This window comes from Solenopsis invicta, chromosome 2, assembly GCF_016802725.1.
Source record: "Solenopsis invicta isolate M01_SB chromosome 2, UNIL_Sinv_3.0, whole genome shotgun sequence".
Taxonomy (NCBI): domain Eukaryota; kingdom Metazoa; phylum Arthropoda; class Insecta; order Hymenoptera; family Formicidae; genus Solenopsis; species Solenopsis invicta.
This window is the reverse complement of record NC_052665.1, coordinates 23,472,371-23,497,500: the sequence shown is the minus strand read 5'-3', so window position 1 is coordinate 23,497,500 and position 25,130 is coordinate 23,472,371. Positions and strand designations below refer to the sequence as shown.

Sequence of the window (25,130 nt, the reverse complement as noted above, 5' to 3'; positions counted from 1 at the left end):
TTAGTGGGCAAAATTCACATCCCACGAAAATCGCGACCCCATCGCCATCGTCCGAATCGTCTCCGGGAATACTTCAGGAGGCAAGTCGTTATCCTCGAGTGCCTCTGGGCAATCCTAAGGATAAGGGAACAGGAGAATTTGCGCCAGGAACCGACTCCTGGATGGGCGCCATCTTTGGAGATACCTCCGCTTATCCCAGAGGAACGCGACCCACCTTCCCCTCCCCCATCTTCTCCGTCCCCCGCTCCGTCTAACTCTTCTCTCCTTACACATAGGATCGCTCCAGATACCCCTCCGTACTCGCCTATCCTCGAAGACCCCGTTGATTTTCCCTCCCCCTCGTATTCGCCTGTCCCAGAGGATCTCTCTAATCCTTCTTCCCCCTTGAGTCCTGCGCCTAGCGTGGAACTCATAGAGGAAATTCTCCCTCCTCCCTCACCAGCGAATTCCACGTCCAGCGTGGAATTCCTAAAAGAAGTAATTCTCCTTTCCGACCACGATCCTGAAGATCCACCTCCCACCAAATCCACGTTATTTTGTAATTATTACCACTCTTAAATAGTAAATTAACGAAACTTACAATTCCATCTTCTCCTACACAAATGTAATAAAATTAAGTTTTTTTTTATTTTATTTTATACTATAACTCCTAGCGATAATGCATAATACTAATTTCTTCAATAACCTTTAATTAATTTCTTGTTTTGTTCACTTTTATAATTATATATCGATATTAAACAATGTATATAAATTTTAAACTTCTGAATAATCATTACCTAATCGTTTTGTATTTTAATTAAACCAACCGATTACGTACTGCTGTCTTAATTAACAATGATTACCTTGCTATATTGTTTTCTTTTTTCTATTAAATAACAATAACCGATAATGTATTCATTTGCTAATTCTTTTTGAACCTTTATGTATGTAAAATTCAAGTATCAGAATATATGTTAAATTTTAGTTTAAAAGAAGCTCCAATGTAAAATTTTATTTCATCGACCCATCTCGTACTCACACACTAACCTCCCGACTCAAAAAGATTGCACTCGGTCCGATCCCGAGTTATAGAGATTGAATTCTCTGACTCAAATTAGGACCAACGATCGCACGATTCTGAAAAGGCGTTAAAACGTGTCATTACACGTTGACGCATAATTTTGGAATCATCAAAAGTGCGTTCGGCTCGTGCCGCACATCCCACTAGTGCGGTCACGAGAATAAAAGAGTTTTTGTTGCATTCTTCCCTGCCTTCCTTTCCTTAAGGCTGGATGTAACACTTGACTTATAAGACTGTTGGGAATTGACGCCTGGTGATGATCTGTGAATAGGGGAGACCGGGGCAAATCGTTAGACCTTTTTTTTGTGTCTCCTGAGTCCTATATTAATTTAAAAAAAAAAAAAAACATGAGCCGGTTCGAAAGGTTGAACCTTTCCCTTCACAATGCCGATATAAATAGAACATGCAAATGTACTTGCTTTAAAGTACATATAAAAATGTCGACCAATGTCAAGAATTAAGAATAGCCCCAAGCCCGGGGTAATTCGTAACTAGTCCGGGAATATTCCGAAATTTGTATTTTAAGTTGAAAGTCTGTAAAAAAGCTGTTGTTAAGACTTTCTTTTATTTAAAAAAGGATGTAGGTATACAAAAAACAAATGCAAACATACACGTTCGCATGTTTCTTTTATGTCATCGGTGTGACAGATTTCCTAACCTTACAAGTGTCAATCTTTATCGCTTTATAACTTTTTACCTGCTTAAGAGCGACGATTTTATATTCATATTCATGTTCTATGTATTAAAAAATACAATATTATCATGTTTGAACTAAATCAATGAAGAACTTTGCCTCAATGTTTAACTCTGCGTAGCGCAGACGTTCGTAACACAGCCGAAGGGTTAGGATTACCCAACTTAGGTTAGGCGCTGCAATCAGTATTAACGAATCGCCCCGGTGCTCGATAGTACGAATAGCCCCAACATCAACTGTGCGCATTATTGCGTATGATCGACAAAAATAGACATCACACAGTAAAAAGTAAACACGAAATGTTTCAAATACGTTCAACTGGACACGATACATTCAAAGTTTTCAAAAAAACCTTATTATCTTATTTAAACTTCGAAGAAATGCCGACTATCAGAAATTACTTCGACTGTCGCAAAACACATTTTTCATTACTACGACTTCAATATGACGCCGTTACCAACAAATCTTTGTTAGCAACATCGTTACATTAGGACGTGTTTACAGTATTTAAAGTAAATTTTTAATATGTACCCATAAAAAGATATTTCCAATTATCGAATTAACCTGTTTAACGATTTGCCCCGGTCTCCCCTATTTTATATTAACACATGTATATCGAGTCAATACAGAGTATCCCAGAAACTTCGTCTACCCTTTTATGAGTGGATTCTTTGGAAAATTCTAAGAAAAAAATTCTAATACAGAAATGTTGAGGATATAATGGTTTTCGAATTATTCACGATTAAAGTTTACAAATCACATAGCTGACATTTAGCACGCTCAGGTATGGCGACATGACACGGTACCTTTTGACATTGAGGTTGTCATATAAATACGCAGACATTTATATTAAGAAATTATGACTGTAGCACACATATTTGTACATTACATACACATAATTAACGTTTTCAATAAAATATCAATTCAATAACAAGATGTTACGACAGTCGTTGAATCAGCTGTCAAAATCAATTTATTGCTCCATATGATAAGAACTGTTATGGTAATATATCAAAAAGTAAAAGTTCTTATAAAAAGAAAAGTTTTTATCATATGAACATAGTAGTGAATTGAATTTGACAACTGATCCAACGACTATCGTAACATCTTGTTATTAAATTGATATTTGATGATTTGATTGAAAACGTTAAATATGCACTTGTTATGTCCAAATATGTTTGCTACAGTCATAATTCTTAATATAAATGTTACTGCGTATTTATATGACAACTTCAATGTTAAGAGGTACCCTTGAGGTACCTTGTCATGTCGATATGCCTGAGCGCGTTAAATGTCAGTTCTGTGATTCGTAAACTTTAATCGCGAATAATTTGAAAACCATTATACTCTTGACATTTTTGTATTAGGATTTTGTTCTTAGAATTTTCCAAAGAATCTGTTCATAAAAACGAAGGCAAGCTTTCTTGAAAACCCTATATATGTTATTGAAAAGATAAAACACATAATTAAAGAACATTATTTATATAAACATATATAAAATTAGATTTTTTTACGATTACGACTTGAATAGGTGATCGCTTAAAAATTTCCGGAAAGAATTTGTGAGAAAAATTTTTTATTTTTTTACTTTAAAACTACATTTTTATTTTATTTAATGTTAAGAAAAAGGTTTCTTACAATATTAAAATAAATATTTATAAATGAATTTTTTTTTGTACAAAAATTGTCATTTGAGCAAAAGCAACACGTCGCGAGCAGACTTAAAAAATTTTGTAAATAAGATGAACATTTTTAAAATGTCTACATGTAAATATACTTTGTAATTGAGACAAAAGACGCATGACACCTTATGTTTGCGGAGTAATAGCGCGCTTCTCGATTGATATCCAAATATCCTATAAACGTCCAAAAATTGGCCATTAATAGACGTCCAAAATAGGAGATGCGATGGACGTTTATTTCATGTCCATGGATGTGCGGACGTAAAATGAACTTAAAACGGATGTACATAAGATGTCCTGTGCTATCTGAGATATGATTATGTTGTGTAAGAATAGACATTACCGACTATTAACACATGCACACCTTAGCTCTCGCTATGCACACGACGCACGAGGAAAGTAGTAGCGCGGAGTAATACATAGACTTGCACGTAAGACACTACACACTAAACACGTGTATACGTATCCTGTTGTAATATCATTAAAGATACTTTTGCAAGTACACCGTGTATAATAACTTTCTGGCTACGTTACATAACAGATTATCAGATATGATTCTAGCCTAACTATGAACTCATATATGATCATACGAGTACATAGTTATACATTAGATCATATATAATATTAATGACTACATGTAATTGAATTTGAAATCATATATATTTATATAAAAATCATATATGATTATATGATTGATATGAGTTTCTTATTTAAAATCTACTATTATATATGATCCCATAAGGTTGAATATGGAGTCGTATATTACTTATATGGACAAATATTATTTCATATCAGATTAGGATACATTATCTAATAATAACAAATTTCTAGAAATCTTTTTGGTACCTGTTTTATAAGTTTTTCAAAAGTTTTAACATCTTTGGTTTTTTTTACAATTTTTTAAAATATTGCTACAACATTATTAAGGTATGTTGCATATCTATATTTTAACAATGTTTCTACAATATTGCACTGCAATATGCAATGTTGCAACCTTGCAGCAATACTACTGCAAACTTTTGTGCTGTATGGGCATTTTTATTTTTAAAGAGTGATTTACCGTTGATGAATAAGACGAATGAGTTTAAGTATCTAATCTAACTTTATAGCTGTCACACTAACACAGCGCAAACGGGATGTTACTGACACATATTTATGTATAAGTTTTTTGAAACCAATATAGCGAAGAATGGTTTCTCCTGTATGCCTGAGAGAACACTCCTTCTTGCCTAAAATAGAACTTTATGCTTTGTTCCTTTATTTCTAAGTGCGTGGGGACACCACGTAAGCGGCGACGTGGTCAACCAACGAGGCCAGCACCGGCACCAGCATTAGCAACACCAACAACGACATCGTTGCTATCGCCAACGGCGCTCGCACTAACTACACCACTAGCGCCAGTACCGTCATATGTCTACAGTAACGCGTACGGCTCTGTAAATAGTGTACATAATTTTTATGATTTTTAATACTGTAAGTAGCAAGGAAAGGTGCGTCTCAGAACAGAGGGCGTTCCGCGGGGGGAGGAAGACGTGTGGGGGGGAGGATCGGCCGCAGCGCTCGTCGTAAGCGGTAGACGGGCAGTCGAGACGGAAGGAGGGAAGGAACAAATTGGGCCATGCGTTTGTTTCGGCTCACTGTGTATGTATGCGTGAGAGCGGCGGAGGGGTGATGAGGCTGGTTCTTGGATACTGTGCTTTCTAATGCATTGTAGCGGTGGAACAGGAGACGATTTTGGGTCTCCGCCGCCGCGCGGGAGGTGGTACGGCGTAGCGCGATGCGTTATTTGCGGTTAATTGCATCGACGCTTGCTGCGCTTTGATAATTGCAAGGTGCATCTTTATCGTGATGTGTCATTATTTACATAAGGGAATTCTAATTCAGAAAAAATAGGAGAGTATACTTTTTTAGGAGAGTATACGATGCATCGTGACGCGTTATCTGCGATTACTCTTATTGATGCTCGGTGCATATTAATAATTATTAATAGAATTGAAAGAGGGGCTAATAAGAGTCAAGACGCTGATGTTGGTGCGTATATTTCTGAGTTTATTTAAAATGAATTCAAGTTTTAATCCTGTTTCGGGTCATCAGCAAAAAAAAGTCGAAATCAAACAGCCTCCACTTCACATGGCGTGGTTCTACTTCTTAACGAGTCACAATCGAGTAGTCATCCGAGTGAAATTGAAATTCTAAAGGGTGACAAACTAATAATATATAACACTACAATGACTAATTAGCTAAAATGTTAAATAAAACTTACAAAAACTTACCATGTAAAGCAAGGAGCGGACACATATTAAACGCACAAGAACGTAACTAAATATAAAATTAACATTAAAAGTAAGATAAATGGACATCATGTAACAGCATAAAAACGATACATCTGGCCTGTGTCACAGTCAAGGCGATATTGCTCTCCGTCCGTAGTTTGATTTTTTGTGTAAAAGCAATAATGTTTGTACGTTTGCAGCGGTAGGCATTCAGGCATGCAGTTCCGATATGAGGTAAAGCAATGTAGCGGAAGTGGCTACACGCATAATGATACGCGTGTTTTGTTAATTATAAATAATGCAATGTTAAACGTTTAGAAGCTGTAAGTTTTTTTTTATTTAGTAGAGTACAATCAGTAATAATGTAGTACAAAATATAATCAATAGTAATGTAGTACAGAATATACATCGTTATCGGAATAGCCGACGGATGCGGCAAGCCGATTAGCGGTTTGCTATTCTTATGCGATATATTGCAGTGTTTTATATAGCATTATTTAATATTCCTACGTTTACTTGACAACTTAAACGTAAATTTGCGCGTGATAAGTGAATAATGTTTAACATGGTAAGAGAATATAATAGGTGTAGTGTACAAAAATATGTAATATTGTGTAACAAAATAATGTTTTTATTTAGCGCCGTGTAAAAGGATGCAGGAATGTATGGAAGTCGACAGTGATTGGTGTACGTAGACAGTTAGAACGAATCAACAATGATGCAATTCAGATGGAAACAGACTGGAATAGCAGTTTTGCCACTCTCTTTAGGATACTTACCACTGCTGAGGAGTATTTGCAAAAACGTTTGACAATGAAGGAAAAGAGAAAGAGGAATGATGGTGAGTATTATTGTTACTGTATTTGTTATTGGTGTATTTGTTATTTGTTATATGTTTATTTGTTTTGTTTTTTCAGAATATGCGATGGAATGCGATGATTGCGTGTCCCTATAAATACGACTATTCTGGTAAACAAAATGTAAAGCGGATAAAATTACGTTTCTGTTATTTGTCGAGAAGCGTGTGTACGTGTGAACGATGTAGCATGTACATATGAGCAATGTAGCGGGTAATGCGTGTGCGTGTGATGCAGCATTATAGAGAGCCATTTTTTTGATTGTTATAGAGGGTGTCCCATTTTAAAAAACGCACCTCGATAATTTTTTAATAAAGCATTTTCAATAAAAATGTTTCAGATAAAAGTTGCATGGTTTCGAGGGGGACATAAGATAGTGTTATTAATTTGACCTTGAATTGTTGTTTGAAGGTCACGTGTAGGTCACCTTTAATTTTTTAAATAGAACTGCCTATTTTTTATGGCATATTTTTGTAGCTTATCTAGAGGCCTTTCCAAAACACTATAATTAAATGTTTTTTCGTTAAATATTTTTTGAGTTACAGGATTTGAAAGTTACAGTACCAGCATTAGCATTACTCAAAGTGTATCACGTGGAGATAGCTTGGTCAGATTTACTCGTTTCGACCTCTTTTGTGTTCGAAGAAAGATCGGAGAATGATTTAACCAGTCAAGATAAAATTGATCGGTGATACAACCAGTCAAGGTAAGATTAGTCGGTGCTCTAGTCAGTCAAGACAAGATTGATTAATGATCCAACCAGTCAAGGTAAGATCGGTCGGTGATCCAGTTAGTCAAGACAAGATTAATCGGTGATTCAGCCAGTCAAGGCAAGATCGGAAAAAATCCGGTCAGTCAAGGCAAAATTTTAAGAATTTTCTATCGTAATAAGTGTTCAAAAATTCTGAATACATAATTGAATTCAACGTTCGAAATTTCGAGCAGTTTCCAGAAGAACATTCCTAGGAATAGAATGCAACAGTTTCTTATACGGTCTATCATATTGTTTCTAGTTGTAGGTATTTCTGCGTAAATCACATTTTTTATAAATTCCCATAGCAAAAAATTGGGACTTGTCAGATCCGGAGATCTGGGGCACCATTCAACATGTCCTCCAAGTCCAATAAACTTACGTGAGAAGAGACGGTGTAAAAACTGTCGGACTCTCCAACTCCTGTGAGCCATCATGTTGGAACCACATGCGTTGTCTTGTCACTAGGTCTACGTCTTCCAAGAGGATTGGCAATTCATGTTCAAGAAAATGCAAGTAATTCACTGAATTAACGTTTCCGTCAAAAAAGAAGGGTCCAATTAAGTAACCATTTACAATACCACACAGGATTCCAACGATGTTGGTGATCAATTGGACAATGCCAATGTGGGTTGTCGTAGGACCAATAATGATTGTTGTGTCGGTTTAGTTGGCCTGTATTATGGAAAGTAGCTTTATCTGAGAACATAACCTAAAATATTGTTGATCCTGCCGTAACATAGCCTGAGCCCAATTATAAAATTCAAGTCTTTGACGATAATCGTTAGATGTTAAAGCTTGAGTCAATGTTATGTAATATGGATGGAATGTATACAAGGCCAAAAATCTCTGAGCTGTGCTTTTTTAGAATATCAAATTGTTTTTCAATATTTCGTAGTCAAATATGTAGATTTAATGCATCATAGCTAACGCAAGAAGGACTCAAGGGTCATCACGCTCAGGGACATTAATACGACGTCGTTGTTTTCTTACATTAGGACGCTGTTTTTCACGTCATTCGATATTGGCAATCTCGATCATTAGGATGACATGTATCAGGAAAACGATTATGATACGTTTGAGCTGCTATACGATATTCGCGACGACATTCTCTAAGAATTAAGAGAATATCAACAATTTTGTTCCTTTCCTACTGAAAAAAATCACATGATAAAATCACGTAACGAGTTACGTAATGAAATGTTCCAAATCAGTATGTGATTTTTGAAAATTATAAGGTTTGAAAAATCATGTACTATTGAAAAATTATATTATTTTTAAAAAATTAGATAAATTTACATATATAAATTTACTTATTTAAAAAAAATTGTGTGATTTCTTAATATTACGTAATTTTCAAAAATCACATGATTTTCAAAAATTACGTACTGATTGGCAACATTTCATCAGGTGATTTATATCATTAATTACGTGACTCGTTACGTGATTTTATCATGTAATTTTGTCACGTGATTTTTTTCAGTAAGGTTGTGTAGTCTGGCATTGCTGAAGTTACGAAATAAACAAAGAATTCTTTCTAAGTTCAATTTTCACTGAATTTGTGCTGTTGTCGCAATGTAAACTTTCCAATGTACATTCGGGGTTGAAATTGCGACTTCTCGCCGTTGTTCAAGTATAGATGCAGCAGCGCAAGGCGTTTTTGATCAATCAAAGTTTTCCACGTATCGAGCGAAAAAGATATATATTTTCTATGATAGTCTTCGAGTAGAATGCCCACGCAGGATGGAGTGTTCGCAACAATGCCAATGTCTATATATTTATACCCTGTTTTTGTTTGAAGGTATTTTCTCTCTAATATCTGTCTGAAAGAAAAAAAAACGTGTGTGTTTTTCACTTCGTAGAAAGTTCAAGACTTTCCATACATACGCGTCTTTTTGTATCTTGTTGCTGCTACATTCCTGTTCCGCATCGTCATTGTTTCTTCTTCTCTTCGCGTTTCAATTCTCGCTGTTTGCCTGCTCCGAAGGAATGTTGTCAACGTTTTTGGCGCTAAACGTTTGCTTCTTTTTTTGCGAGCCGTCGTTTTCGTACTCGGCGCGAATATGTTTCTCGCTGGGGAGCAAATACATCCTTGTGCGATGTTGCTAGCTGGATCGTTATACTCGTATGTACGAGGTGTGATTAAAAAGTAAGGTGACTTTTTATTTTTATAAAAAAATATTCATTTATTCATCCAAAATTGTGTTATCCCGTTCAAAATAATCCCCCTCTGATACAATACATTTGTGCCAGCGCTTTTTCCAGTCGTCAAAACATTTCTGAAATGCACTTTTGAGTATTGCCTTGAGCTCCTCCAGCGATGCAGCCTTAATCTCCTCAATCGTCGCAAATCTTCGTCCTTTCATAGGCCTTTTCAATTTTGGGAAGAGGAAAATGTTTCGTCACCAGTTATAACCCTTTTGAGCAGATCAGGATCATCATTGACGTCGTTCAACATGTCTTGGGTGATATTCATGCGACGCTGCTTCTGATCAAAATTAAGCAGTTTTGGAACGAATTTCGCTGACACACGTGTCATACCCAAAACATCCGTTAAAATTGATTGGCATGAGCCAAACGATATGTTAAGATCATCAGCTATTTCTCTAATCGTGATTCGACGATTTTTCAACACAATTTCTTTCACTTCCTGAACAGTTTTGTCGGTTTTTGACGTGCTGGGGCGTCCAGAGCGAGGTTCATCGTTAACATTTACTCGGCCCTCTTGGAATAACTTATACCATTTATAAACATTTTTTTTGCTCAAAGTTGACTCACCGTACGCCACTGTTAACATTTTAAGAGTTTTTGAACACTTAATACCATTTTTTATACAAAAATTAATACAAACTCTCTGCTCCATTATTTTCAACAGCAAAATATCGCCGAGCACGCAAACACGAGTCTAACCTTTATGCCTCTCACATAAAAACAACACATGCTATATAGTCAAAACTGTGAACATATGATCGTGATGAGTGTACCAACACAAAAAAAAAAAAAATTTTTGAAATTAGAGTGTACAGAGCGCGCGAAATTCAAAAAGTCACCTTACTTTTTGATCACACCTCGTATACTAACGAAAGTTCGCTATTTGCAGTAGATTTATATAATAAATGTCTAAAACTAAATGTAGTAGGTATATATCATGTACGTGCCGTTTTGTTTCTCATTCTTCCTCATCATGGGTGGTTTTAAGCGAAGAACTATTTCGAATGAATCGATTTAGAAAATCGCATAACTGTTGCACTATTCTATTTTTCGGATATTCGACACTAAATAGCATTAAATTAAGTCTACCAGCCATTACCACGGTTTTAATAAATTCATTAAATGTATAAAAATGTTTTTTGTTGAAAAAATAAATATGACCGTCGACATAGCGGAAAGCCGATCGGATAGTGGTTAGAATCTCAAAAAATATTATTTACAGTATGAAGTATTTAACTACGCTCATAATACATTCGTTTATCTCGGCTACGTTATTATCGTTAAAAATGATGTAAGTTCTTCTTTTGTTAATATTTGTCGCGGTAGTAATTTCCGCGTTCGAGGGTAAGCCTATGTTCGTGATACTTTTTGGTCAACCAGATTTCAGGGTGAAGCTGGGATACTCAAGTGAGAAAATTGTCTTTCTCACAAATAATACGACGTCGCCCGAGGGTCTTTGATACGCTGTCATTATGGTAACATTTTTGGGAAGAAAAGTCATGTAATCTGCCAATACGATTTGCTATATTTTTTATCCTCTATATTCATTAACCATGCGTACTGTTTGTATGTAATAAATATTTTATTTTCCAATAACAGTATGTTGTCTATATACGGCGCATCACATATATTTATGCTCTGGAATTTGTTCGGCGGGTTTCATTGTCGTCATCGTTGTCGTTATCGTCGTCGTAGCTATTTCATTCGAAGACTCATCGTTCTTGGCTCCGTATAAATTCTAAATAGCTAATATGTCATTAATGGTCAGTTCTAAACCAGAACCGTAAGCGTACATCACTGCATCCTTACGGGAGCTGTGCTCTAATCCTAGAACGTGACCAATCTCATGTGCAAGTACACAAAGCAAATGCATTGTATTCGAAGGATTCTTGTTCAATCGTACATATGATGGCTCTGCGTTGTCAATGTGAATGTCAGCGACAGCGATAGTCCGTTAATAGAGAAGCCGATAGAAATTGCGTGTGCAACAACTTTCTATCAAATACTTCTGTGTAGATTTGAGCATTGAATAAATCCGACATCGTGTGTCTACTCGCCTTGTACGATATCATAATGTCGGTCCTCAGTATTTTACGCTCGAAAGTTAACGGTGTCTTTGCTGCCCACAAGGAAAATGCTTGTTTAACCATTATCAGTGTCGATTTATCAGCAAATTGAAAATTCTACGTTAAATGCGTTTTTGTCCACTTTAGCGTTGTTCTATTTTGTTTGTAATGTGGAATATTCCGATTATCGCATCGCGGTCGACGCATCACATCTAGTGACGCATTATTCAAAGTATCCGACAAGTCACCAGACAATTGATAATATTCTTGAAAAAGAGCGAGTGCATTAGTTACACTCGAATTATCCATTGAAACCTGCATATTATTACCGTTGAGATAGCCATATTTGTAAAGATACAATATTACATTGACATTCTGAGACACGCAATTCTCTGGTTTAACAGCGAATATAATGGTAACGACGAAATTGAGCGCAACGTGCATCGCGAGCAGTTTAAGATACGACACTCGTGACAAATCGATTAACGTTAGATGCGTTGCGCATTCGCGACTGGAAGAATACTAAACTGATCGAGTTGTAGTTTCAATTACTTATAATGCGATAACAGTAGTTCAAAGATAAAAAGAGGAGAGAGGGAATGTCGGTAAAAAAAAACGATACCGATTGCGAAATAGCTTTTTTTATTGGTCATAAGAGAGTATAATATTGCGAAAACGTGTGACTATGTACATTAGTAAAGTTGTGAGAGATAACATAATCAGCAAGAAAGATTAGACTTGTTAGTAATACTGCGCTAGCGGCAGCGTATAATTAAAGGATTGAATTGCGCAAGGTTATTAAAAGAGAAACAAAGGGGGTAGAAAGTTTCTTATCGTGGCTATGGTTATCATCAGCATCATCCTCGTTATAAGCGTCGGTACTCGCCGTCGTTGAGATCCAAAGCAGGAAAGTAATTCGCCGAGAGAACGCTGCTTCTTTCAGTTAGAGTGAGAGTCAGCGAAGATCAATAAACGTCTTTTTTTCGATCGATCTCCCAAAGAAACTGTAAACACAATTGTCCGCAAATGCTCTGATTGAACGTCTGATGCAAATGCCGATTATACAGTAAATTTATATTGTTCCTCAAATATCACTCAAGTTCCCTCGGTGGCCGAAGATTGTCGAAACCGTCGAAGTAAATTGCGATATTTCCTCTCTTCGCATAAGCAAAGAGTGCCCGGCCCTGTCAAGTCGTTGAGATTTACGATTCCATTCTCATTGCGACGCGGCTTCGTTGGAAGTGCATCGCGCATAAATACGCCCTTAAAAAACTGAATACGCAATCGACACACCGAGTGATGCAACTGTTTATTCTTGCACCGTATATACCTCGTACAATGTACGCGAAGCCCGTATTGAATACATTGCTTACAATTACGATACTGAATTACATATTACCTCGTATCATATAGCATCGCGAGAAGTTTTACCTACTCATCGTTCACAGAAAGATAGACAAACGAAACTGCTCGCGACGTCATGTGATAAGGAGCAATATGTAATTTATTATCGTAATCTTAAGCAATATATTCAATACGGGCTTTGCGTAACAAAATTTCACCGCGTATTAAAATTTGCGTAACGTCCATAACTTACCAAGTATCATACATTTAATACAGATTTAAGAACTGACGAGAACAACAAATTTGAGAAACATCTATATAAGCTAATAATGTTAATACAGCACAAAGTAGAACATATTATCCTATTATTTTGTAATGTCCCCACGGTAGAGTAGCTGTAACGCCAGGAATAGCTTATCATCGTATGAATTTAAAGCTAATTTTGATTCTTACATCTTGTGCAACGCAGACCGTATACACGTTTGATCTCGCGTGACTTCCTCCGCATTGTTCAAACATCGCATATAATCCTCGAAAGTAATACACTTTGCAACTACATTTTTCTTAACGCCCTTAATTTTTTCATATCGTTTTTACCAATCATTCGCAAAGCATATATTTTCGGTCTTAATTCTACAAATTCAGTTATAATTGCGCCAGCGTTTTTGTTTTTTATTAATCCGGGCACCTTTTTATTGATGCGTGGCATTTCATAAACATTGCCTCGAGGGTAATTGCTCGTATCGAATCTCGAGATATCACGCTTCATATTCTCATAAATATCATTGCATTCCACGTAATATAGCAAACTATCCATATCGGTGTACATGAGTTTGGATTTGTTAGCGTACGTAAACGGTATGTAGTCATAGTGAAACTCGTACAAACGTATCTTAGATATATCTAAAATACACAACATATATTGGTTTATACAACTTTACTTCAAACCTACGTAACTCAACAGCCATAAGAATCTCGGAAAATACGCTTCTACTATAAAAATTTGACTTCGATATTGACGCCTCTGCGCCAAATCGCCCACCCCAACAAGTCACGAGACGAACAACATGATTACGCATATTTCTCATTGTTTTCTTAAACACCGCGTTATTCATCAATTTGTACAGATTTCTTTCAAAATCGTTAACTGCTCAAGTTCTCAACATCGTATTGAAATCAATGTATCTACGCAGCCACGTTGACTAACGAAATCCCAAGATTTGGTGGATTTTTTTCAATACCATACCGTGCTGTAAGCATTGTTGCAAATTACGATAATGAATTACGTAACGCTTTTTATTGTAAAGAGTAGCAAGAAGTTTGTCGATCTTCTTACCAGGAAGCTTTTCTCGCGTCGGGCAAAACGGAAGATCCTTGTGACTGTCGTGAATTTCTTCCGGATATCCGAAATTGACCTCGAGAATACATCCAACGTCAGAGCCCCGAGTCACTGAATCTAGTTTAAAACGATCAATGTTAATCCATTTAAAATCGCTTTACGGTAGCGGCTCACTCATCCGTAAAGATTGTTTATATCGTAATACATTAGGTACGTCGACGGCAAGTTTAATTCATACATTGGCGCATATTTGTTGTTGACTTTCGCATATCTGTTCGAACACTGACTCAATCCTCCACGCACACCACATTCTACAAATAACTACATATCAATATCAGTCAGTAATTCAGATCATATACCGGTATATTTTAGCATAGCGGCCCACGTATATATCCCGGTAATGTGTAATAATGAGCCGGATCCAATCCGTAGCTATCCAAACAAGTCTCGCGAAAATTCTCGAATACGTCAGTTAGAAGCAACACATCAGTCTTAAGATACAAATCACTATACTCGCCAATAGTCAGAACGTTGAAACGTTGCTACACATCTAACGCGTGACGATAATCACTCTCGGGTATGATTTCGCGAGTCAACGAGCTATACAATGATTGATGCGATGATAAACGGGTTTCAACCAACCGATTGAAACTGTCAACATACTCATTAGAAATAAGACTTTGTGCATGAGCAGATCAAAATCAGTCGCGCTTAGGTAATTAAATTGCGAGCGTGTTATTCTCAATTTACTTCTATCGAGACAACGTCAATTTTTTTAACCTAACGCTGAAAAATTTGAACGAGTCGACAAATCGTAATTTTATATTATTCGTTCTCCATCTGTCGGAACTAGTATCTTTTACACTCTTTGTGAACGACACATATTTTTCTTTTGTCAGTGGCAACAACTCAACCTGATCCTCGAAGATATTCGCTACGTCTTTAATGATAAAGTGCGCATCATATCCCATCAAATTATGAAAAAAAAATTGGAATAACATACTTTTTATAATTCAAATTGCATTTCACATGAGCCGGCCCTCTGTAACGTCCAGTCAAATGGCAATGATCACGCACGCGTTTATTTCCCTTTTCAAACCGTCTTTTACATATATGACAGTGCGTCGCATTCCAAAACACATATCAATCTTCGGGCGTAAACGGTGTCATTTTTACATTCAAGAGAAATATCTCTTTTGCGTAATGCGCTAATTTGTACAACTTTTTAACAAACCACGACACGCAATCCTCACCGCGATACGCTCTGTATACCGATAACTCTGGGCGTTTACTATTTACGTAGTATCCTATACTAAACGGCTTATGACATTGATAAGCACTCCTCACCAAAGTAATATCATCCTCGTAGTCGCCGTTCTTGTCGCAATCGTCGTTATCTCGATTCTTGCTGCAATCTTCATCGTTATCGTCCTTCTTCTTTTTTTCCAGTATGCATTCCAAGCCAGCGTAAATCACGAACGGAAGCCGCTTCCGATTATTGTGATTACGGAAAAACAGCCACTTATCAGCCTTCGGAAGAAGAACAGCATACTTGTTCAACTAACCACAATCGATGATTGTGGTAAGTTGAACCACATGACGTTGCAGTCTATCGCTTGTAGAAAAAAAAATGCAGACATCTGAAAACAAATGATATTGCGCGTTAGTCAGCATCGTTTTTTTGCTTCCTCCTCATACAACTTCACATGAAATAACACATACCTATCGCATATATGTTTTTTACGATGATTTTTTGACAATTGCGGTCCTACCAGTCGTGACAAATCTTTCATCCATAGAAAATGTGTGTTGTTACAATTGCATTTTGTATTTGTCAAATATAGCAAATTGACATGCTTTTCCTGCTTATCCTCGGTGAGACGTAAATGTAGATAGGCGATCGTTCCGTCTTTTCTTACTTGAATGGTGAAAACGTTAATGAAAATGTCATTTAAGCGCTCGAACCTTTTGATCTGTTTCAAAGTCATGGAAAACTCAATATCATTTAGCTTCAGCACTGTAGCGTAATGAGGATATTTTGATACTCTTTTGACATTCTTTTTAATGGGATACAAAGCAGCAACTACCGCCCACGCAAAACAGGCATTGTCTACAGACTTTACGTTAATTACAGCTCACTTATGTATTAAGAATGCTGGTATCTATATCCAACAACCCGCACGCATAGGATTGCATTTATTAACGTTCACAATTAAATTCAATATCCTCAAAAACACCCATTTGCTCTCACTCTCTTGAAAATTATCTATACCTGTTATGATAGCATTGATCACATGTATACCGTACCATTCGTGCAAGTCGAATGTCGGTAACAATTAACAGTTCTTAGTAACAATAGTTTTCATTTCCATTCTTTTCTCTCTATTAGTAAATTCTTCATTAAACATAGTATTTACTTTTACACATCCCTGTTTATCCATGCGTTTACGCATTTGATCGAGAACCAGCTTGCGTATATTTGTGAGAAATTGTTGCGACTCAATGTACTTTTTGTTTACTATTACACCAGTCAATACACGATTTTTAAACGCTGTTTCTATCTCTAACCACGAACAGTCTGTGATCGACCCGCTACCCCCACCGACTGTCAAAACACGTTGACGCACAGTGTCCTTGAGATTTTCCAAACGCGTTAGTCGAGCAAGCACAGAATTTAAAGTCGCAACAAATGAAATTGCAAAGCGACCGCGTCTATCGCCGCGACATATATTCCGCAATGTTTCTATATGCTCGTTGCAACGTTGTTCCCACTCTTGACGCATAATCTACGAAATCGCGTTCGATGTCATCCATGTATTTTTACGCTGAATCTCCTCGCAATATCCACAATGTAGAACCAGTACTGTCAGAGGGAATTATAAAATCAATGCGATTTATCGCATTGTATTTGCGACTGCTAGCGCGCCTTTTCGCTCTTGGATACCACAGTTCCTTCCAAATAGCAAGCGCTGCGCGTTTATAGATAAACCCTTTTTGACTAATGGCCATTGTCGTCCATATCCGTAAAAGTTTTCGTGGCCACATAATCCTATACTCCCTCCAAATATGATGCGTCGCCAAATTGCATCGTTTATCCTCCTTCGGCACAATCGCAATATCACTAGGTACACTCAATAACGAAATCTCGTTGCAATACAAATCAACACTATCGTTACTGCTATTCGAACTATCAGTATCTTTGCAACTATCGTAACACGGCGATGGTACCTCAGTCATTTTTTTTTTTTTTATGACATCGAGTCTTCTCCATTTCAGCTTTGATGGTAGTAATACACTCCATACAAGTTGTTTCCAACGCGTCAAACATAATTAAACCAAGTATTTTATTCCGCAACTGTACAAGAAACTGTAGACATATCTCGATCTGCTTATGTGTCAACAGTGGCAGTCCTAAATCCGCTAATTAGCTTACATCGTCTTTCTACTTTTTATTACACATTCTCTAAGACTGACCGCACCATCTCTTTAGTTTTCATTCACGATGCTTGTCTCTCTTTACTGACAATGAGAAAGATATAACCACTTTTATAACACTCATAGCCAAATTGACGCAAGCGCATTATCATTCCGCAAAAAAATGATCGTTTTTTTTTAATCGAAGCAGGAAACGCCTTGCTGCCTCATCGGTGAAAAAAACATCCACCAATCTCGACTACAAATTACGTATATAAATAAAACCACACTCTCATCGTGAAAAATCAGACAAACCGCGATAAATTTTACTCGAGGTCATTTCAGAAAAGTGTCATTATCTGACCACAACTTTGAATCAAATGTACAATACTAGACGCGCCATTGTATATCACGAACGACACGCATTTAATAAAAAAACAATGCAATTTTTTACAATAACATTATTATTATACAACATACGTTGTAAGCAAATAATTGCACCGCAAAAAAACGCGAGAGCAAATAGTAAGCACGCCATTGTAAAACAAAGCAGCGCCCAAAACCACGCAGCTTATTTAACACCCATAATTACATGCAACAAATAATACATTAAAATAAAGATGCACCTCGCAATTATCAAAGCGCAGTGAGCGTTAATGCGATTAACCGCAGATAACGCGTCGCGCTACGCCACACCATCTCTCGCGCGGCGGCGGAGAGTCAAAGTCGTCTCCTATCCTACCGCTACAATGCATTAGAAAGCTCAGTATTCTAGAAAATTTCGCCAATCTGCCTGCCCGTCAATGTGACTTCCACCTTGTCGCGATAGCGGGGCTCGAGCGCGTTTAAGCCCGAAAGGTCGCGCTTGCCAAGAGAGGTCAAGCACGCACGCACGCACGCACGCACGCACGCACGCACGCACGCACGCACGCACGCACACGGATATGTTTTTAAACCAACAACTTATTTTGGACAGAATTATAGTGATTTGCATTGATAACGGCGACATTGCAATTCATAATTCATTATTCATGGCATAACTTAGCAAAAAATTATTGTAACGAGTTCCGCAAAATCGTGTTTTGAAGAGAAAAATTCGAACTTTCACGCGCTTTTTATCTCATTGAGTTGCGTCAACTGCTTCAGTCCACACAACCCTAGAAATTGCACGTTCTATTTATCGATTTTGCAAGTTGTTCTATCATCGGCTATTAGCAAATTAATTATGCCACTTAATCGGTATTAAAAGTTTCTCAAAGTACTGGTTTCAAGCTTTAATTCCATTTTTGAAACACCCTTGTATCATAAATATTTCTTGTTTTACAAACGTTTAAAGTTTGGTAAATTTTTCCTAAATTTTTAGTGTACCGCTTTTTTGGTGGGCAATGTATATTACCATTAAATAGAAGTAAAATCAAAAATATTGCAAATATATTTATTACTGATAGGGAAATCTTTTCACCCTGTTGCGATTGACCACCAGCTACTTATAGTATTAAACAGTAGAAAAACTTTAGGCACCGGTCGCTCTAAATGACTGTGATCAATCGCAACGTGGTCTAACGAGACACTCCTGTACCGATGAGCAGCAAATTATGTGACAGATAAAATCAAAGATGGACAAAATCTCTAGCAGCAGCATACTTAACGCGCTCGTTTTTTTTTTATATAACTAATACCGTTAAAGTTATCTTTTATAAAGATTTAGTAATAATGTTATAATTTTTATAACAATAATAGTTATTTAGAAACTAAAAGTACTGTTTTATTGATTTTTGTAATGCTTTAGTAAATCATGAGATTTTAAAATTACATTATTTGACGATTAAAATTAAATGTAATAATAAATATTGTAAAAATTCAAACTTAATTTTTTTACATTTAGGCAATTTTACATTTGTGAAATTTGCCTAAAAAAACATTTTAATGTTTTCTTAGGCAAATTTCACGAATTTTTGCTAATAATTTTGTTACGTTAATAATATATTACTAAAAAATATACTTAGCGTTTTTTTTACATTTTAATGTCTTTTTCAGGCGGAGTTCAAATTTTTTCTAAGTATTTTATTGCATTAATAATATATTGTACTTATGGTACTGTCTGATTTTGTTTTGTATTTTTATTTAAAAACATAATTTGTTACAGTAATAATATATTAAAACGATATTTTATGAAGATGTTATTGAATAATTTTATTACAAAAAAATCTACTTAGCGTTTTTTTTTATTTTTATTGTCTTTTTTAGACAAATTTCACGAATTGTTGCTAAGTATTTTGTTACTGTAATAATATATTGTAGACATAGTAAGGTTATACAGACACAATAGAAAATGTCTATGTTTTGTAAACAGTCGCAAAAGTAATTATTTAGACATAAGGAGAAAGAAAGAGGGAAAGAGTGCGGCAGAGAGCGAGGGAGAGCAATAAAAAGCGAAAGAGAGCTGTAGACGACGAGAGAGAAAGCAGGGGAGAGTGATAAAGAGCAAGGGAGGGTGTGGAAGAGCAAAAAGCGATAAAAAACGAGAAAGAGCGAAGAAGAGCGGTAGAGAGCATAGGAAAGCAATAGAGAGGGAGGGAGAGTGAAGGAGAGCAAGGGTGGGCAAAAGAGAGCGGTAGAGAACGAGAGAGAGCGGGGGAGAGCGAAAGAAAGCAAGGACAAACGATAGAAAGCAAGGGGGAGCAGTAGGGGGCGAGAAAGAGCAATAAAGGGCGAAGGAGAGCGGTAGAGAGCAAGGAAAAGCGGTAGAAAGCGTAGGAGAGCGTGAGAAAGCGATAGAGAGGAAAGGGAGAGTGAAGGAGAGCGAGGGATGGCGAAGGAAAGTAGTAGAAAATGAGAGAGAGCGGGGGAAAGCGAAAGAAAGCAAGGGCGAACGGTAGAAAGTGAGGGAGAGCAGTAGAGGGCGAGAGAGAGAGAGAGAGAGAGAGAGAGAGAATGAATGAATGAATGAATGAATGAATGTGCGTTTTATTAGCCCTAGGGCAAGCCCTCTAAGGACACAGGTGAGCAGCAAAAAGAAAAGAAAAAAGCTCTTACAAACTGAAAACAATAACCTAGTGACAAGATAGAAGCTAAATTGAACAGAGACAACAAAGTATAAAAATAAGATAAGAAACAGACAAATCGCAAGCACGACTAGAAAATAAAATAAAATAAAATATATCATAACAATAACGCAGGTAAGCAATTAGAGCCGCAGTATCAGAGTAAGATTAAAAATAGAAGTAACGCAAGAAAAACAAAAACAAAAAAGAAATAAAAAAAAAACAACAAATAAAAAGAAAAAAACTCAGATAATGCAAATACAAATTGCGGAGAGTGAGTATGACGCATAACATGTGTAAATAGAATTAACGCAATAGATAAAAAGAACTAAGAGTAAGAATGAGTAGGTATGTCGCGCAAAGAGAAAGAAAGATACGGATACCGCTAAATATAGTACAGATGATGCTAAGTAATAATAGTAATAATAATAAGGGTGAGAAGAAGTGCGAAAAAGTGCGCGCCCCGCTAGGCCAGGGACGGAGAAGCACTCCGTTGCCGCAGGAAAAGGAGGAGACCACGTCTGTAAGTGTGGATGGTCTCGGCATTACGAATGGAGACGGGGAGTGAGTTCCAGAACGTGGGCGCAGCCACAGCGAAGAATCGTTGATAAGTGGAAGTGCGACATAAAGGAATGGCCAGGTCCAATGAAGAAGCTCTAGAGGTAGCTCTGGGTCTAGAGCATGAGGAGAGCTTGGAAGCCAGGTAAGATGGGGTGTCACTACGGATGATGGAATAGATGAAGCATCCGAATAGGTAAGATCGTCTATCGTCCGCCTGCAGCCAGCCAAGCTGGGTATAATAGGAGGAGACATGATCGCCCCAGCGAAGGTCAAAGATGAATCGTACGCAAGCGTTCAGCAATCGCCTGAGTTTGAGACGAAGCTGCCCAGTGAGGTCAGTCAGGACGGCAGCGCAGTAGTCGAAGAAGGGGAAGATCAGAGAGGACACAAGACGAACGCGCAGGGGGCGCGAAAGACAGTGCCTAAAATATTTAAGACGCCAGAGGACGCCGTTCACGCGCTGGGATCAGTGATGTGAGACGGCCCGACTTTTCTCGCGCGTGCGCGGCCATGACGTCACGTAGCAACGACGTCTTATGTTTCGGCCGTTATGGGTGCAAGAGACAGAAAAGAGGCTACATCTACAACTTTTTGATAAGTTAACATTAATATTTACATAATGGATCGCAATATTGAAGAAGAACCGGTTAATAAAAAACGTAAAATTACAGTTTTTCAACGTTCTTGGCTAGATGAAAATATTTTTAAAGGATGGTTAACTCCTCATTTGTTTTATGAATACTGGTAAGGTTTTTGGCAGTTTTCCTTACCCTTGCAACAAATGTTGGTATTCTATAATTTTTTCTGCCAAATAAAGTATTTTATTTTGTTATTATAAATATATCTTGTGTAAAATTATTTTAATCCTTCCTTCAGTTTATTTCTCTCTCTCTCTCCCTCTCTCTACATATATATACATACATACATATATATATATATGTATATTTTTTCTTTTTAATAATTATAATTTTTAGTAATTTTAATAATTGTAATTTTAAATAATTTTAATAATTGTAATTTTAAATAATTTTAATAATTTTAATTTTTAATAATTTTAATAATTTTAATTTTTAATAATTTTAATAATTGTTAATTTAATATAATAAACATTTTTCTCATATTATAAAAATTTTGCTTTTAAATTACAAAAAATTATGTACGGGTGCCAATGGTACATCTTTTTCTCTGTAGCGATACCTCAGTGATACTACATTCACCGCGTACGCGCGAGAAAAGTCGGGCCATCTCTCATCACTGGCTGGGATACGGATTTAACATGTTCACTCTAGCTAAGCGAGCTGGTGATGGTCAGGCCAAGATCGATCACCCGGTCAGTGACTTTGATAGGAGTGTCATTGAGTTCAAGGACTATCTCGTTCTTTGCTCGGATGTTGTTAACATAGCGGGGGAGAGAGAGAGAGAGAGAGAGAGAGAGAGAGAGAGAGAGAGAGAGACGAAAAACTACAGCCATTGAAGGAAAGAGTGAGAAACAGAGAAAGAGACCAAGTTTTTGAAATATTTTTATATACAGGGTGATTCAAAATAACCTATTGGTCCCGAAGCTGGCATATTCGTAATCGAATTCTGAGACGATTTTTCCTTTTGCAAAAATTTGTCCGAAGCTTAGTTTTCAAGTTACAATAAAAATTAGTTAGCGTATTACGGGTCAGGTACAAGTGGAAGACAGGGGCGGCGCGACTCACTGTTACACGCGGATGTTTCCGTGGGCACCTCCTGCGCTCAAATGACTGACAAAAGTACATGGACAGCACATTCCTATTTAAACTTTCTCTCTCTCTCTCTCTCTCTCTCTCTCTCTCTGTCACTTTAATTATGCTACATTTAACTTGCCAAATTTCGATCTGTCATCCAGCCGTCAAATATCGGGATGACCGTGAAATCTTCAAGTAAGTTTACATTATTATAATAAATGTACGCCCGCGAATAATAAAATTTAATGCAAATTAGATTACTTAAATGTGCACTTGCAAATTAAAAGTAGAACTTTTAAAACGCACAAAAGGGATAGAAAGGAGAGAGAGAGAGAGACGGGGGGGGGGGCTTTGAACAAGTTTAAGCACGTTTACTTACGCACATGGCGATCAGCTTATTGTTTCCACGATGCGACAATTTAATTTAAATTTGTGCTTTATCCAGATCTATCCCTCGAAGTTGTTTCATATTTCACCACATTTACACTATTTACTCTTCATTTGATTGATAAACGCGGAACTACGCGACGAACTGATCGATCGACTTTATTAATTACTATTAATCACTATTGTAATCACTACAATCATTCAATGCGTTAAAATTACTCGAAGAAACACGTATTTACGTTACGATCACACAACACGTGTTCACTCGACGATATAAAGCAGTCGACTGAATGTTATTGGTTATGTCGTTATAAGAGTGTCGAACGATTGGTTAAAGCCATAAGTCAAAACGCGGTCATTCAAAATGAAAATATTGATTAATACGATTTACATCGATACAATTTATTAGAAAAATGTGGCAAATGCATGTTTATTATTACTTGTTAAAAATTGTAAGTGACTCTATCAAGATAATTATTTAGAATATTTATTATAAAAGAACTTTAAGGATATAATTCTTGAAATCTCCTTGCAGCAACGGATAATTTGCCCTTTTCAGGGCAATCAAATATTTTATTTTGAGGAATATTTTCACAATTTCAGTTTTCACAAATATTCAAAAATAAGAAATAAAAAAAGTATTTAGAAAAAATTGATTTTGATAAAATTATTTTTTGAATATTTAGAATGAATAATATTTAATTATCTTGATAAAGTCACTATCATACAATTTTTAACAAATAATGATAAATATGCATTTGCAACATTTTTCTAATAAATTGTATTGATGTAAATTGTATTAACCAATATTTGCATTTTAAATTGCCGCGTTTTGACTTATGGCTTTAACCAATCGTTCGACACTCTTATAACAACATAACCAATAATATCCAGTCGACTGCTTGATATCGTCGAGTGAACACGTGTTGTGTGATCGTAACGTAAACACGTGTTTCTTCGAGTAATTTTAATCGAATAATTGTAGTAATTAGAATAGTAATTAATAAAGTTTGTAACGCTGGTGTCGGTTACGGGATTTTAGGTTCAGGACAGGATGCTCGGATGTGCTCGCCGGGTGTCCGGGTTCGTATTCAATGATAACGCCGTGGTTTGGTAGTGAAAACGAAAGAGGTTAAATATATTTGGCTATGCTTTAGTACAAAAATGAAATGATACAGATCCGATATTGTTATCGGGTAATACTGAACTACTCGAATAGTATTGCGGCACTTAATTGCGCGGTCGTCGGCCCGCGTGACATCAAGAGATCGGTCACAATATATTCGCGGTACACTTAATATCTAAAACACTTAGGAGTACGTATCTTAGGAACTCCGCGATTGGTAGTACGGCACGGGAGTGCTTAATTGCGCGGTCGTCGGCCCGCGTGAAACTAAGAGAACGGTCACGATGTATTCGCGGCGTACTTACTATTTAAACGGAGCGGATTCCAGAAACTCCGGAACGAACGGACAGGAATTGTGCGCCAAGTGCTCGGAAGTAATGATCGGAGGGCCGCGAAGCGGCTAACTTTTCGTACAGTTAAACGGGCCGCTATTGGCCCGCGCGGCGGACAGTCGCGATACGCGAGTGCGGTCGACGGTAGAGACCTAAGCGGTCTCTCCCTGCGGGGTGTTGTCACCCCGTAGGGAACAGGTTTGCGGAATGAGCCTTAGAACGGTGTCGGGCATCCCCGACGGTGGTGCGGGTCTCGAGAATCCCCGAGAACGGAATT

General features: G+C 36.9%; 1 protein-coding gene and 1 long non-coding RNA gene across 2 annotated transcripts in view; one reads left to right on the top strand and one right to left on the bottom strand.

Moving 5' to 3' along the window:
- Window positions 1–25,130, bottom strand: part of LOC120359561 (sodium channel protein Nach-like) — a 297,616-nt gene that overhangs the window by 222,595 nt on the left and 49,891 nt on the right. The window lies entirely within an intron of this gene.
- On the top strand, window positions 3,726–6,899 carry LOC120359568. The gene is made up of 2 exons (XR_005576345.1): window positions 3,726–6,550; window positions 6,627–6,899. It is a non-coding gene; the product is annotated as an uncharacterized LOC120359568 (long non-coding RNA).